Source organism: Grammomys surdaster, unplaced genomic scaffold (assembly GCF_004785775.1).
Source record: "Grammomys surdaster isolate TR1022 unplaced genomic scaffold, NIH_TR_1.0 150, whole genome shotgun sequence".
In the NCBI taxonomy this organism is placed as follows: Eukaryota; Metazoa; Chordata; class Mammalia; order Rodentia; family Muridae; genus Grammomys; species Grammomys surdaster.
In genome coordinates this window covers 20030094-20045763 of record NW_021604608.1, presented here as the reverse complement: position 1 = coordinate 20045763, position 15670 = coordinate 20030094, and the positions used below count along the sequence as shown (strand labels likewise).

Below are 15670 nucleotides of genomic sequence, written 5' to 3'. Positions count from 1 at the left end.
CCAGGCTGGCCTTGAACTCACAGAGATCCACCTTCCTCTGTCTACTGAGTACTGGAATTAAAAGTATTCACCACCACACCAGCTTTCAAAACATTTGCTGGGAGCCAGGAGCAACTCTAAGATAGACATCCCAGCTTATGTTTTGAGATTTGTGTGTGTGTGTGTGTGTGTGTGTGTGTGTGTGTGTGTGTAGTCAAAATAGCAAATATTGAAGTTTCTGTGAAATAAATTCTATTTAGATTTATTGTGAGAAGTCAGAATTTCCTGGATATGTATATTGAGCCTACATGTTATACTTGAAGGAATTCTGTTACTTACATAGTATGACTACCCCCTCGGTGAACCGTCTTTCTCTACGGTATAATATAAAACTGAAACCTGTGTTTCATTATATATTAGTAATTTACTTTCAGATTGTAGAGTGGTGTACGTGGCCACTGCTGAGATATTACATTGCTAAGGGGGAACATTTTCTAACATACACAGTGGGAAACCTCACAGTTCTGTGCAAACACTGGAGTTCATAATATTTCCTATGAAAGATCTCTCCTCAAGAAAGCTGAGTATACCCAGGGGCATGGTATAGAGGTCTACATTTTATTCTATAGCCATGATGTTGCAATTAATTTCAAGACACAGCTTATAGTTTGCACTTTAGTGTCTAAGGTTTTATCAAACTGTGGTGTTGGAATAGTTGTTGTCTGGCAGATGACACACAGAGCTAGTTTTTTCAGGGTTGGGTAAAGGCTATGAGCTCACATGTTTATCGGCTGTAGCTCTCTAAGGCTGTGGCCTTTTCCCCCTTTGAGGAAATGTTTTTTGGGGGGATACCTTTATTTTATATTGTTTTTTAATACATGATGATTAAGATTTGGCCCAGGGCCTGGCTGAGGTTATTCCTTGTCTTCTCTTAAAGACATGGATCCCTCAGAATGCCAGCCATTCCAACAGAGATTTGGTTAAGCAACTTAGCTATTTTGTGTTTTAACTGGCTTTAGAGGCCAGTTGATCCAGAAGATTCCAAAGCATGCTCTATAGAGCCCTAAAGGTCCTACCTTGTCTCCGTGAAGCCACTGACTCTTGTTTTCTTGGTCTTGTCTCTTTGGGTGGCTAAGTTTTCGGTGGAAGAATACATGAAGCAAACCAAAAAATGAACAACAGTGGCAACACCAGATTATTTAAAAACTAGTAATTCAGCTAGTACTTCAAACAAGTGAAGGAATTTGCATAAAATCAGAGACTGAAGGTAAAGGCACAGTGGCATATGCCTAGGATCCCTAGCACTTAAGAGGCAGAGGCAGGAGAATTGCAAGTTTCAAGCCATTCTGGGATGTATAGCATGTCTCTGTCTGACAGAAAACACCCAGGCCAGGATAATCTTCTAGTCCCTGTTTTAGTGCTACATACTGGCGCCATACTGGAGTTAAGAAAGTTGGATGCACGAGCCATTTGAATCTTTAGGTAGCTTGATCAGTGTTGATAGTTGTGAAGGCTGGGTAGAGTCTGTCTCCAGATATGGAGTAAAGGCAGGATATACTGTAATACTTTTATCTAATATGTCTGTGTGTCTTGAGCATTTTAATTTGGAACTTTACATTCCCTTCCTTTGAATATTTTGTACTATTAGGATTTCTAACATTAACTTAAGACCTGAATAGATTCTTTTCATTTTTTCATAACCCTCTTGAAAAGAAAAATCCTCAAGAAATCTTGACTGTGATTTTAGGGCGAAGTCAGTCACTCTCAAGACAACTCTGATTGCAGGTAGACCGCTAAGCTTTGTTCCTGTGGTCTTGGGGACAGGCTCTGGATGTGGTCAGGCCCTACTTAGGATGTGTTAGTGATGTGTAACGTAACTCCACAAGCCATGTGGGAGGCCTCAAGCTAGATATTTTTACCTCTGTATAAGGAGGTAGGTCTTTTTGTGAGTCTCTGGGCTGCCACTGTATTCTTCCTCAGCAGTATGCGTATCTCTAAGTCATGGCTTCTCTAAAGGTCAAAATACACCAAAGGAAAGAAATTGCTTGTGTTCCTGACGCAATTCCCCGTCTCCTCAAGGATAAGATAATGAGTTACATTTCTTGGTCTCTAGAGGACATAAGAGTAATGGTTTCTTGAGTAATCGGAGTAAAGGTAGTTCAGTTTAGGAAGAAAACATCCTCAATTTCTAGGCCCATGTGAAACTTACATTGAAGTAAAGCAAACGTTTTCTTCAATGCTTTATTTTAGGGTTTGCCTCAAAGGACTCTTCAAGAACTGAACAGAGAAATCCCAAGCGAGCTGCCTGAATCTTCACGAATTCTCTTGTTCTGCCTTCCATATAAAGAACCAGGGCCAATCGAATTGGTGACTTTTGGTGAGTGCACCTCCCAGAATCCTTTTCTTCCCTACTTTTAAGTAGGAACATAATCTCCCTCCCTATCAAACATAGGATGTGCGCCCGGTGTGTTTACATGGTGAATTAGTGAATTAGAATGATGCGTTTCTTTGAGCCCACACTACAGATCCTTATTTCTCTGTCCATGTCACATCTTGGTGGTTTGGAAGGACATGTCTCTTCCTGTAGAAAGAGACTGGAGTAACCTGGGCTGCTGCCCACAGTCTACCTTTGACTTCTCAGAGTACATTAGTATTTCCTTCCTCCCTCCCTCCCTCCCTTCTTTCCTTCCTTCCTTCCTTCTTTCTTTCCTTCCTTCCTTTTTTTCTTGTTTTGTTTTTTGTGTTTTTTTTTAATTTATGCACTTTACATCCCTGATTGCTGCTCTCCTCCCACAGTCCCTTCCCCCATTGTTATGTTTTAAAGACAGGATCTCTTGTAGTCCAAGGTAGCTTTGAACTTTTAACCTTCCTGCCTCTCCAACCTACAGTCATCAGTATTTTGACATCTTTGTGATATACATGTGATATACAAGGAAGGGTCTCTGTACAAGACCAGACAAGATGTGATGGTATTTGATTTTGGGAGTCGTCTTCATACCCTCTGCAAATTGGCCTTCTTGCTTGTTATTTAAGCAGAAGTAGCTAACACATCAGGCTTTCCAATTCATGACACTGTCCTTTCTTTCATAGCCATCTTGCTTCGCAAACCATGTCTTCAGGGTTCATAGAATGCTCGTTTCATTGCAGGACTAATCATACTCCGTTGTAAGGCATGGACCAGGTTTTGTTAATTCCTGTTCATCAGACATCAGGGTTGTTCCCTGTTTTTGGCTACTGTGAATAATATGCCCAAGAATACCTGAGTCCGGCTTTTATTTTCGATTTACATCTATCAGTGGAAGTTGGTAAATCAATGTGTTTATAGATTTTCTTTTTTTCTTCCTGAAGTATCAACAGATTGTTTTCCACCATTGTTTTTGTATTGTTACCATCATTGTACAAAGAGGTCTAGTTTGTCTGCCTAACTGGCTACTGTACAAACGTCTTGACAATTGATCGACATTATAATGAGGGTAAAATGATATATCAAACTGCCAGGAAAGGTGCTGGAAAGATTTTACATTTTACATTGGAAGCATACGTAGATTCTGTCCATAATAAAGCTGGACTAGAGAAATTCCTGGAAACGCAGTTCGCCCGTAGTATTGTTGGTAGGCTAGTTTAGTTTGACTTCTCTCATCCCTTAGGATTAAGATGCTCAATGTCTTTTTGTGTGCCTATTGTATCTTGAAATGTGTGTGCTAGTCCCCCACTCGTATGTTAATCAAGTTGCTGCCTGCTTTGCAGCTAAGGTTGTGGTTCTTTATGGATTCTGGGCGTTGGTCCTTCATCTTAAGTGAAGACAGAAGTTACTAAGATGTCAGGAATGAATGCCACATGTTCAACTTTCGTCTGCATTGTTTTTCTTCTAGGCTTCAGTTGTTTGTCCCACAGCCTTTGAGGAAACAGATAACTCATGTAACTAGCATACAGTAGTGAGATCGGTGAGCATTTTCACTCAGTGAAATACCCAACACAAGAACACCACAAGCTGATAGTATCTTAAGTTTACATGTGCACATCTGTGCACATGTGTTATAAGGATATTCATTTGGAAACAGGGAACGAGGGAGGACACACTCAATGTGGTTGGGAGTGGAGAGCTTTAGGTAGATGACTGCACCATTCACAGAAAAATCAAGTGTTCCTCACGCTGCATCAGAGAAACTCGCCTACCCACAATACTATGGACAAACTGTGTTTCCAGAAGTTTCCCTAGTCCTGTCTTATTGTGGATGGAACCTATGTATGCTTCCAATATAAAATGTGAAAATCTTTCCAGCACCTTTCCTGGCAGAATTTTGAGAAGGAGGAAGGAACTCCTGGCTGTGTACACTGCCCCTCCTAGTATCAAAGGTCTACAGTGAGCTGACTGCTCTCTGTTGAGCCTGAGATAACAGCAGGGTTGAATTTTTGCAACCCGTAGTTACAGGATTTTCTGATGGAACAAGATTCGGTTAGACTTTCAACATCAGAACACTTGGCGTGGGGAATCAGTGTCCAAATTCCAAATCAGTTAGTGCTAAATCTGTTAGCTTAATCTTCAGGACAGAGTTTAGCAGGCCCACACCTTTCCTGGTTTACACTGGGGTTGGTTCATAAGGAGGAACTCTGTGGGCCACTGTGGGCCATTCTCATTCTTGTTTTACCATAAATGGGGATTTGGAAAAAAGAATAACTAAGTGAATTGCATTTTCTTATTTTGGATGGCATACGATAGCCTATGCTTTCTAAAAATAGTTTGTGAGACTGCGTAGTGCATTTCCCTTGAAAGTCTCTTCACATGTGATTACCTCAGAGCACCCACTCTGTCCATGTGGGCTCAAGAACAAATGATTACCTTGCATAGAGGCTGTTTTTATTCAATGCTCAACTGAAATATTAACTCCAAATATGCATGGTAAAAGCAGAGAGCAATATTGTTTTGCTTTCTAGAACTATTAATATAGTCAGTCGTCAATCCAAGCAACTTTGACTGCCTAGGCAGGTTGTAGAAGCTGGAAAATGGCTCTTGTTGCCCACCGCTTCTCTCCTTCCTCATAACTTCCGTTTCCTCAGAAGTAAACAAAGCAAGTCGTTTGTTCCAAATAACATGCTCATTTCACCTTCAAAGCTCATGTATGGATAAATGAACGTTTCATTTTTTTTCCAGCCGAGCTCTCCTTCCTTCCTGATCATGAGCCATGTATAGTCAAATTATTTAAACAAGCTCTAAAAGCAAGTAGCCATCAGATAGCCGAGTAGCTTGATTCCCACTTGTTACTGTGGTTACTTATTAACCAAGGCAATTACAGTTGGGAGTCAGAGATACTAAATGAGAGTCTTAAGACGAGAGGAAAGCACATTAACAAGAAAGGAAAGCAAGAGCCAATGAGGAAGGAAGATGATGGACGACAGGAGGAACTGGTTGTTCCAATGCGTGTTCCCTCAGCTTTGCCCTGTGTGTCCTCTCCTGTATGGAACGAGGGCCATGTGACTGATGGGAGGCTGAGGACCTTGGGGGTTTGTGTGCTCTTACCCTGAGACATTTGTGAGCTTCTGAATCGCCTGGTTAGTACCAGATTAACCTGTGAGCTCCTTTCGGCAGGACCCCCCACTATGTGGCAGAGACCTCCCCAGGAGCAGCGGTATTCCCAGGGAAGGTTGGAATGCCGACTCCCTGCCTGGACATTGCCACTGTCTTCCACTAGAACATTCCTCTATTTATTTTCTTTCTTTACAGAGACTAGTGTAGTTGTAGTGCTCTATAATACAGCAATAGCATTGGAAAGTAGATATTTTTTAGATTTATTTATATATATGAGTGTTTTGCCTGCATGTGTGTATGATGCCCATGTGCGTCTGGTGCTCATAGAGTTCATGAGAGATTTGGATCTCCTGGAGTCATGGATGGCTTTCCACCACCATGTGAGTGTTGGGAACCAAACCTGGAACTTCTACATAGCAGTAAGTGCTCTTATTCCTTGAGCCATCTCTCTAGCCCCATCAAAATAGGCTTTTAATTTTTATTTTTTTTTTCCCCTTCCTTTCTCTTGCTCTGACTCAAACTCCAGACACCCATGTGAGGGCATCAGATCTCATTCCAGACAGTTGTGAGTCACCATGTGTTTGCTGAGATTTGAACTAATGACCTCCTGAAGAGCAGTTGGTGCTCTTAACTGCTGAGCCATCTCACCAACCCTGTTACTAATTTTTTAAATTTATTTTATTAGTTTATATGTGGGTGTGTTTTATCTGAATAAATGTATATACACTGCATGCATGCCTAGTATTCACAGAGGTCAGAAGAGGGCATCCAATCCTCTGGAACTGGAGTTACAAGAACTGTGAGCAGACAGGTGGGTGCTGAGACTTGAACCTGGGTCCATTACAAGAGTAATAAGTGCTTTTAACTACTGAGCCATCTTTCCAGCCCACGAAAATATTTTTAACTTCAAAAATACCTCACACTCAGTTTTGTTTTAGTTTTTTATTTTTATTTTTTTATTTTTTGGTTTTTGGAGACAGAGTTTCTCTGTATAGCCCTGGCTGTCCTGGAACTCACTCTGTAGACCAGGCTGGCCTTGAACTCAGAAAGAAATCCGCCTGCCTCTGCCTCCCAAGTGCTGGGATTAAAGGCGTGTGCCACCACTGCCCGGCAGACTCGGTTTAAACACTTAAAATTTTTTTTTGAGAATTTCCCATATGACTACTATATTTACTTTATTCCCACCCATCCCTCCCAGTCTCAAATGCCTCCTATGTTACATACAAGACCTGGTGAATCCAGGCTGTGTTGCTCAATGTTTAGGTCTGACCACTTGGGATTGGATGGCCCATTGGTGTTATTTTGAACCTGAAAAAAACCCAGCTGATTCTCCCTCTCGAAGCAGCCATCGATTGCCTATGGTTTGTGTGGGACCTTGTGAGATTCCCCTCCTCCGCACTGCTGTTGACTGCTGTTTCCATTCTGTATGTCTTGTTTAGGCAGCCATATTGTTGAGATTTCATGGGTGCAGAGCTTCCCTGGCATAATAAGATGGCACCATCCAACAGCAGACTTCCTGGTCCTCTGGCTCTCGATAATTTTCACTCCCTTTTTGCATTTCGCCGAGCGTTATTCAGGATTGTGTTATAGAATCTGCGCTATCGCCTTTAATCCCAGCACTTGGGAGGCAGAGGCAGGTGGATGCCTGAGGCCAGCCTGGTCTACAGAGTGAGTTCCAGGACAGCCAGGGCTACACAGCGAAACTGTGTCTCGAAAAACGAAAACAAAACAAACAAAAACCAAAACAAAACAAAAAAACAAAAAAAATCTGCGCCATCTCTTTGCAGTTTGGCCAGTTCTAGATCTCTCTAATGGCCTCCAGCTGCTGGTTAAAAACAAAAAACTTCATTTATACCCCACACAAAAAATACCCCTGGCTTATTATTTCCCCTTCATGTGGAGAGTTCCTGGGGAAGTCCATCACTGGGACACTTGCCTTAAGGTGGTTGAAATGCAAGGGCACCCATCTCAAACAGGATCTACATCAGCCTTGCTCCAACAGGAACAGCAGATCGTGTTTCATAGTTATAACTGGAATGACTAATGTTAACCAAACAATCAAGTCACACCTAAAACTGAAGCTAATGTTTGACTGTGTCGATCCAGCCCAGAGCCTTTGTTTCAGGACAGGCAACTGGTCATGTTCCTTACAAAGAGACCTGTGAGATTCTTGTAAACTACTGTCTCACAGGTCCCACCACAAGGTCACACTAGGACAAGCCCCAGTGAGCGTGTGTTCATGGATCACGGGGCGCTACAAGTATTCCCTGTTTTCACGGTGTAACTGTTTTTTTGCAGCCTAGTAATGTAGTTGGAAACAGGAGAGCAGGACAACCCTCATTGCACATCACGGTGACTGACTGCTCCAACTTATATTAGGGGAAGTCCTCTTTCTTCATCCCTCGAAAGAATAATTCAAAAAACTTAAAAAGCATTCAGTTTTTCTCTCGTGTATTCTTTTTTTAAAATACATTTTGTGTACCAGTTTTAGAGGGTTTTTACAAAAATAATTGTTTTTATTTTTATGTACATTGATGTTTTGCCTGCATATGTGAGAGAGTTAGATCCTCTAGGCAGGAGCTACAGGTAGGTGTGAGCTGCCGTGTGGGTGCTGGGAATTGAACCTGGGTCCTCTGGAAGAGCAGCCAGTGCTCTTAACTGCTGAGAATCTCTCCAGCCCCCAGTTTTAGAGTTTTAAAGTGATTTGTTTTATGTTTTTTTTGTTTTGTTTTGTTTTTTGTTTGTTTGTTTTTGTTTTTCCAAGACAGGGTTTCTTGGTGTAATAAGCCATGGCTATCCTGGAACTCCTTTTGTAGACCAGGCTGGCCTTGAACTCCCAGAGATCTGCCTGCCTCTGCCTCCTAAGTGCTGGGATTAAAGGTGTATGTCACCACTGCCCGGCTTCAGTTTTAGAATTTTTAAAATGACATATGAGTCTATTACTTTTGGACTATCTGGTTTTATAAATATGAAATTATTGTATCTCCAAAAAATTAGCTGCCTTTATTGGATTATACTCCACTATTTGGCTGTGTAGAGTTTTTGCTTGTCATATTTAAGAGCCTAGGTTCTACCCCAACACCGTGTAAAAAAAATTTTTTTTTCAAAATTTACAACAATGCATCATGACTTTGCACTAAGCTTGTGATCACAGTTATATTCCATGACTTCTTTAATTAACAATAATTTTGTCACCATTTTATAGCAAAACTGAAGTTGGGATGGGGGACACTATGTGAATGTATGGTGACCTTTGTTTCTCAAGGGTGTGGAGCAAGGTGGTGAAGGCACGTAACAGAGCCTAGATGTGCAGCCCCCATTCACACTACAGGATGTGCATCCTGGATCCCCATGCTGAAAGTTAGGTCATTAAAATGGATTCCATTTTTAAGCCAGATGATTGGTGACATCTGTGCCCTGGCACTCGGGAAGTAGATGAACATAGATCAGGAGTTCAAGACAACCCTTGGTTATGAAGTAAGTTCAAGGCCAACTTTTGAGACCCCTGCCATTTAAAAAAAAAGTTAGCTCCATGGATTGTTGATTTTAGAATACAGCTTGGATACGTGAACCACTTTACACAAGACTGGCAGTAGCTATGGTACATTGTGCTGAACTCTGAGGTCTGGAAAGCAAAGTGTAGTGAGGAATGGCTCCCCAAATACTTTATCCTGGAGCTGAGGTTTTATTGTCTTTTATCTGTGTTGATCTAGGCCAATTCCCCACTGATCATGATTTTATTACATTTACACTAACACCATATGTGAAAAAGAAGCAAAGAAAAAAATATCCTGTTAGAGAGAGCCTGAGTTTTGCCATCAGATCGATACACCTCACGTCTGTGTCCTTGGGCTCTCTGACTCTCTCAGCTTCAGTCTTTTATTCTTCAAGAAGAGAGCACTAATAGCTCACGCGTGTCAGACTTGGTTCGGGGGTAGGCACTTGTGGTCTCCTTCATTATCTTTAAGATATTGATCACGGAGGGTACTGCTCACTTTGTAAGTGAGGGTACTGAGGAGCGGAGACTCTGGATACGTTAAGGACATCATACCATAGGATGATGCTGTTGGGTCGGGGGAGGTCTCAAATTCAGGGAATTGGGGTTTCTAGAGTTTGCCAGACCAAGTTAAAAAAAGATTAAATTTGTTTTTTCCTCCCAGCCCCTACTCCCAGAATGACATTTCTGAGACTAATTGTTTATTATTAAATGCCTAGCCCTTAAGCTTTGGCTCCATTCCCTGACTAGCTTAGAACATATTCAAACTATTCTATGTGTCCCACATGGTTAATTGCCTCCCTTTCAGTCTCAGCCTGCTTCTTCCTTTGAGTCTTCCTCCTCATCTCTCTCAGCATCTTGTTGGACTCTCTCTCTCTCAAATCTCTCCCTGCATCTCCTTTTATTCTCTATTTCCCAGAATCCTCTCTCTTCCTGCCAGTGCCCCACCTCCTATTTCCTGCCTCAGCTCATTGGCCATGGGCTTTTAAATTGACAAGTGATGGTTATAAGAGATTCTCTCTACAGGACCAGGCTATGATTGGCTTTGCAAATCTTACAGTCTCTGCTATAGTAATTTAACCCTACCTTTGTTGCATAAAAGCAGCCGTAGACAGACAGTACTAACACCAATGTTCATGGTATTGCAGTAAATAAAACTATAGAAATATCTAGAAAGGCAAAGTTGGCTTCGTCGGACCTGGTCCTGGTTGGCTGACTTCTTCTCTAGGGCACACTTTTTTAAACTACTACTCATAGAAATGTCATAAGAATTAAGGAATTTTCATGAGAAGCCTTGTACTCATGAATTCAAGAGCTCTAAGCGCACTAGCCAGAGTGCTTGGTCTCTCTGCTGTTAAGATAATTCTTCAAGAAATTATTTCCAGTCCGTCTTCCTGTAAGCCATCTCTTCTCTTTTATTATTACCCTGTCCTCTGCACATGAGCTAACCACACCATCTCTTAATTTCTTAATTAATTTCTCCAGAAATTAATTTCTTAATTTCTCCAGAAATGCTAGACATATGGAAGGAAGCCCTGGCCCCTAAGGCTTCCTCGTGGGGCTAAATGGCTTGGTCATAAAATTGGGAGTTGCTTTTCATGAGTTTAATGAATTCTATAAAGACATTAAAGTAATATATATATAAAGACATTTATAGTAATATATATATATAATCTGTGATAACATAGTTCTGAGGATAACAGGATAAGGAGGCGTCTGTCTCCATAATTAGCCTGCGATATGGAAAGTTCTAGGCCTTTCTGCGTGATATAGCTTGAGATTTGACTTGTGGCCCACTGTTGGTTATCTACATTGTTGAGCCAGCCTTAGCTTCCAACACAATAAGTGTTTTCTCAGTGGGTGTATGTGACCTCCTTGTCCTGAGTACTCTTGTGCCTTTGTGGCCACCACTTCACCCTGCTGCACTGTCCCCAGCACAGTGCTCTGCGCTTTGCACAAAAGCACGTATTGATTGCTACTGGTTAGCTTGTTAAGACAGAAATTGCATCTCATCCCTTTAACTAATATACATTGTCTTTTAATTCCCAAACTTTGAGGGTCAGGAAAAGGCACAGACTATGTTCTCTTGGAGTTGACATTTTCGAGTTCGAGAAAGTCTGAGGGGAAAATGATGGTAGTTGCAGCTTGTCTGAAAGGGGGCAATGACAGCGAGCCATGGAGTTGTCTGACACTAACCATGGCTGGTAAGAAGAGACCCTCAGGTTTATCCTGTGCTGTTTATTCTGAGGTCCTGGGGACTTAGAGTACTTCCTCAATGCATTGATCAAATCCTGAGCAGAACCATTGTGCAAGAACCACGCCTGTTTTCACTAGAAGATTCATCTGAGGCCTCCTAGCCACATCCTTCTGCCTTGGTCTCCACAAAGAATAAGGGGTGTGTTTCAGCCCAGTCTCCGCCTAGCTCCATTTGCGTTCTGAGTCTCTTCTGTCCCCTGTCAGCCGCTCTAGATAATTCCAGCAGACTTGAAAATGTTCCTCTTTGCTTATGGCGTTCCCCCCTCTGCTCTTTCCGCCTTCTTGCTAGACAGACTGTGAACACAAAGACTGAGCAGTGGTCGCGTGCTGAAGCACTTAGCACAGCCTAGTACACAGTACCCAGTGAGGGAGTGAGAGAATGGATGTGTGAGTATTGTTTCCTTGTCTATGTCATCATAGCGCTGCCACTGGAAGACAGACGTTGACTTCAGTACCAGTGAACTGACTGTGTTCCAAGACTGTGTTTTCGGTGAATGTCCATGGTATGTCTTAAACAATGTGACCCTTGTGGGGTGAGGCTCATTATGTTATTATAGGAGTCAGTAGTGGAATTTAAAAATGACCCACATCTTGAAAACCAGATTGTCAGCAGTTCTCATGTGTCTCGGAAGCAGAGATTCTCAATTTAAATGAGACACTGTGATAGCTGGGCAGGTCATTAGCCTGGTTTCAGAAGTCTGTGGCCTGTCAGTCAGCCTGTGGTGGCAGATTAGTAGTCAGACCACAAAACGTGATAGTAGTATGATGGTAATTGTTGCTCATGAAAAATAAAGTTGATAGCATTTCGGCCACATTATTAAATAAGGTGTCTGGTATCTCAGACACTGACCTGTCCTCTTGAACAACACTGCACATGACTCGGCTGGAAAGCAGAACTGTTGGCCTTGTTGGGTGGTACATGCCTGCAATCTTAATACTCAGGAGATAGAGGCAGGAAGATTAATGAGAACCAGCTTGGACTACAGACCATTTGTAGCCTCAAGGAAGGCCGGGGGTTGGGGGGGAAGAGTTCAAAAGAAAAATACAAAATACCAGACTTATGTTGAAAAGAGAAATATGAAATAACAACGTGTACTATTTACTTGTTATATACAGTCTCGGCAACTCCCGTAGATTCCACAGCAGTTCTCCACAAAGAAACACTCTGTACATCCCCCACCCCACAACTCTTTACTGTCTGAAGCCATCTCTGGTTGTCACAGCATCGTAGGGTCACGTGTTTGTACAGAGATAGAGGGGCAGGGATGTTTTCAAACTTCCTACAATGCTAAGGGCATCCCCTCACAACAGCTGAAATGCTGATAGAGCTACGGAAGGTTCAAAATCCTGTGATAAATGGTACCTCAGGTCCCCGTATAGCTCAGACTCTGCGAAATGAGATCATGTGCGAGAAAAAAAAAATCTTCCAAAATGCAAACCACCACCTCCCTTCAAGCTACGGCTCTGACAGAAACGGCAGCAGCTTCTTTCTCTATTCAGGCATCTGCCTGCCTTCCGGTCAGACTTTCTGGTCTTCCCAGATCTCTCAATGGCACAGACAAGCAGAGCCAGAATAAGGAGGAAAATGATAAACCCCTCCTACTGGATGCTGGTGGCATCTTTTGGGTTTGTTTAGGCATTTGCTTCCAGCATCAATGAATGTGTTAAGAATAAGTGTTAAAGTGTTGTAATGCTTATGAAAGGAATAAGATAATGGATTTCTAGCAGATGTTTATGAGCTGTCAAACTCCGGGGCGGAAAATCCCTCTGCGTTTCCTACTTTCTGGCAAGCAGCTTCATTCCTCTTGGGACATACAGCTAGTGTCTCTGGGAACCCACAGTAAAGCTTTCTTTTTAGGACTGTGTTGATAGAAATGCCTGGGAAAATTGAGCCTCTTGGCTTTGCTTCTGTTTATCAAACACAGCCATCCATTGAATGGTGTTCTTTGCCATAACAGACTGTGTTACCAGCATCAACATAGCCGAGCCCTCCTACACGAACTATTCCTCAGTCGGGGGTGGAGGGGGGCACCTAGAGGTAGAGGCCAGAATGTCATGGTCTCCTGTCTTTTTATGATTTTGCTTACAGCAAGGAGACTCACAGAAAGAAGTTTTTTATGTGTCCAGAGGACAATTAGTGTAGGCAGGGTGAGGGTGGGGTGAGGGGTACAGGGTGAGCCGGTGTTCCCTTCCCCTGCTTATTGTTTGGGTCCCTGGGTAAATTCCTAGTCCTGTGGCCTGGCTTTGAGTGGGAATCCTCTTACTCTGTCAGTCTTAGGACTGACAGACATGCCCGATGCCAGAGCCCCGAGAATGGGAGCGGCCTCCCTGATGTTTGTTCGAGTGGTGACTTGGCACTGGGCAAAAAGCTAAATGCCACATGTTAGAAACCCTCTGCAGAGGCTGATCTTTCTCTCCTGGTTTCTTCCTGGTTTGTGGTGAGCTCTTTCTTCACAGTCTGTAACCCATGAGGTTATTCACAACCTTAGTGACAAAGCTCTCCCTAAAATGTGAATTCTGGCCTTTTCATCTTCTCTTCTTTTCCCTTCCAAGTCCATACACCTCCCCTCCCCCAGCACCTTATCTCTGTCCTCCAAATTAACTTAGAGCTCTTAATGGTTTTTCTTCCTCAGCCTCCTGAGCACTGGGTTTATAAGCATGAGCCACTTAATCCAGCTTAGGTGACATTCTTTAAAACAACAATAGCTGTCACCAACCTCTAGCCTATTGTGAATTAGGTGTCTCCAGGTGTCAGTGAATCCTCTCAGGTGGCTGCTGACTAAATCACTGTTGTGGTTATGTTGTGTGCGTGTGGGAATGCACGTTAGGACTCATGAGACAGGGTTGGAAAGTGGTACACATGGCAACCTTTGCTGGATCAGTTAAAAGCTAAAATCTGGATGAAAGATACTCTGAACCATACCAAAACCAGAATTCAAATCTGAGGCTCTGTGCTGTGAGCTTACCTTGTAAGTACAAATGTAACCTAGAACAAAAATTCTACCAGAACCCAGAATAGCAATAGCTTTATTTGAAAGTAGCATATGCCAAGCCGAACAACTGAATTCCTTTAAATACCCCGCCATGCTCACTTGATGTTGGCAGCCCTCAGTGAGGAGTCGAGAGTAGTCAGCATACAAAAAAGAGAGCTTGTATTGGGAGGGTCTTGCCTCCTCAGGAACCTGGCATCCAATGGGATGCTTGGACCATTTGCACCTAGTGGGGCAAGTCTCTTCTGGTTCTTTCTGGAACAGCCTCTGCGAAGTGTTCCAGCCAAGGCTTAGATGAGAATCAGATTTATACTTGGATGCCTGAGCCACAGCACCAAAGAAGAATGACCCAGTCAGCCAGCTTACCTGTGACATGGCACCTGGGAGGCTGATACGCCAGTCTCCACTGGAACTCGCCAGCTAGGCTTCTGTGTTGACTGGTTTAAAGCTGGCCCTGGCCCTGGGAACACAAGAATCTTACATAGGGTCAGGATTCTTGCCTCAAGTTAAAGTTTAATTTTCTTACAGTGACATCCCTCAATCCCTTATTTTGAGGTTTTTGCCCCAGGAACCCCTCACGTGTCATTTTCTCTAATCCCCACCCTGTGAGGAGGATCATTTACAGTGAGCTGTGGTGTGAACTGAGTCAGTCTGACACTGTTTCTGGTACTCGTTCCCTGAGCGTCTACCTAATTGCTCTGTGCCTATTTCTCTGTAGGTAGGGACCCTAATAACACCCCTTCCCCATAGATGAGAGGGCTAGAGTGAGTTAGTATGCATCCGGAGCACAGAGCACAGCACTGCCTGTTACATAACAGTCTTTATATAGTTGAGTCTGTGAAGCCTCAGAGTCTACAGGGTTTCCCCCACGTTCACCACGGGGGGAGTCAAGATCACCCTTGCTCTCTCTGATTCCATTTATTTAGCATGCTCTGAAATCTGAGGTGCTCTGACTGGTCTTTTGAAAGATTGTTTCCTGCCATGTAAATGAACTGGAGAAAGTCTAGGCTGTGTGTCAGCTGCTTGTTTAACTCGTAGCCAAGGATCAATTTCCTTCACACTTCGACCTTCAGCGGGGATCTTGACGTTCAGTATACGTTATTTGTCTCAGACACTTCCGTGCATAGCCTGCTGTTGTGTGTTCCTGCTCTTGCCTTCCTTCAGAGAATATTCTAGGCCAGTCTAGAAGGTGTGAGTCTCTTCCTTGTCCTCCTGAGACCTGAGATTACAGTTGTGTGCTGCTCCACCCAGTCTAAGGCTAATTTTTAATTCCTTTTTTTCAATTTGAGATGAGGTTTTCCCTCCCTGGCCCTCCTGGAACTAGCTCTGGAACAGGCTGGCCTGGAAATCTAACTGCCTCAGCCTCCCTAGTGCTGGGATTAAAGGTATGTCCTAGCACCACCTGGCTAATCTCAGGGCCTG

The 15670-nt window shown here is 43.0% G+C and overlaps 1 protein-coding gene across 6 annotated transcripts in view; it reads left to right on the top strand.

Annotated features, from left to right (window-relative positions):
- Nucleotides 1-15670, top strand: part of Rbm47 (RNA binding motif protein 47) — a 138668-nt gene that overhangs the window by 108726 nt on the left and 14272 nt on the right. For all 6 annotated transcript variants that reach the window (XM_028765324.1, XM_028765319.1, XM_028765321.1 and 3 more), the window contains one exon: nt 2230-2356. The gene's annotated coding sequence lies outside the window, so the exon portion shown is untranslated. The remainder of the gene's footprint in view (nt 1-2229; nt 2357-15670) is intronic.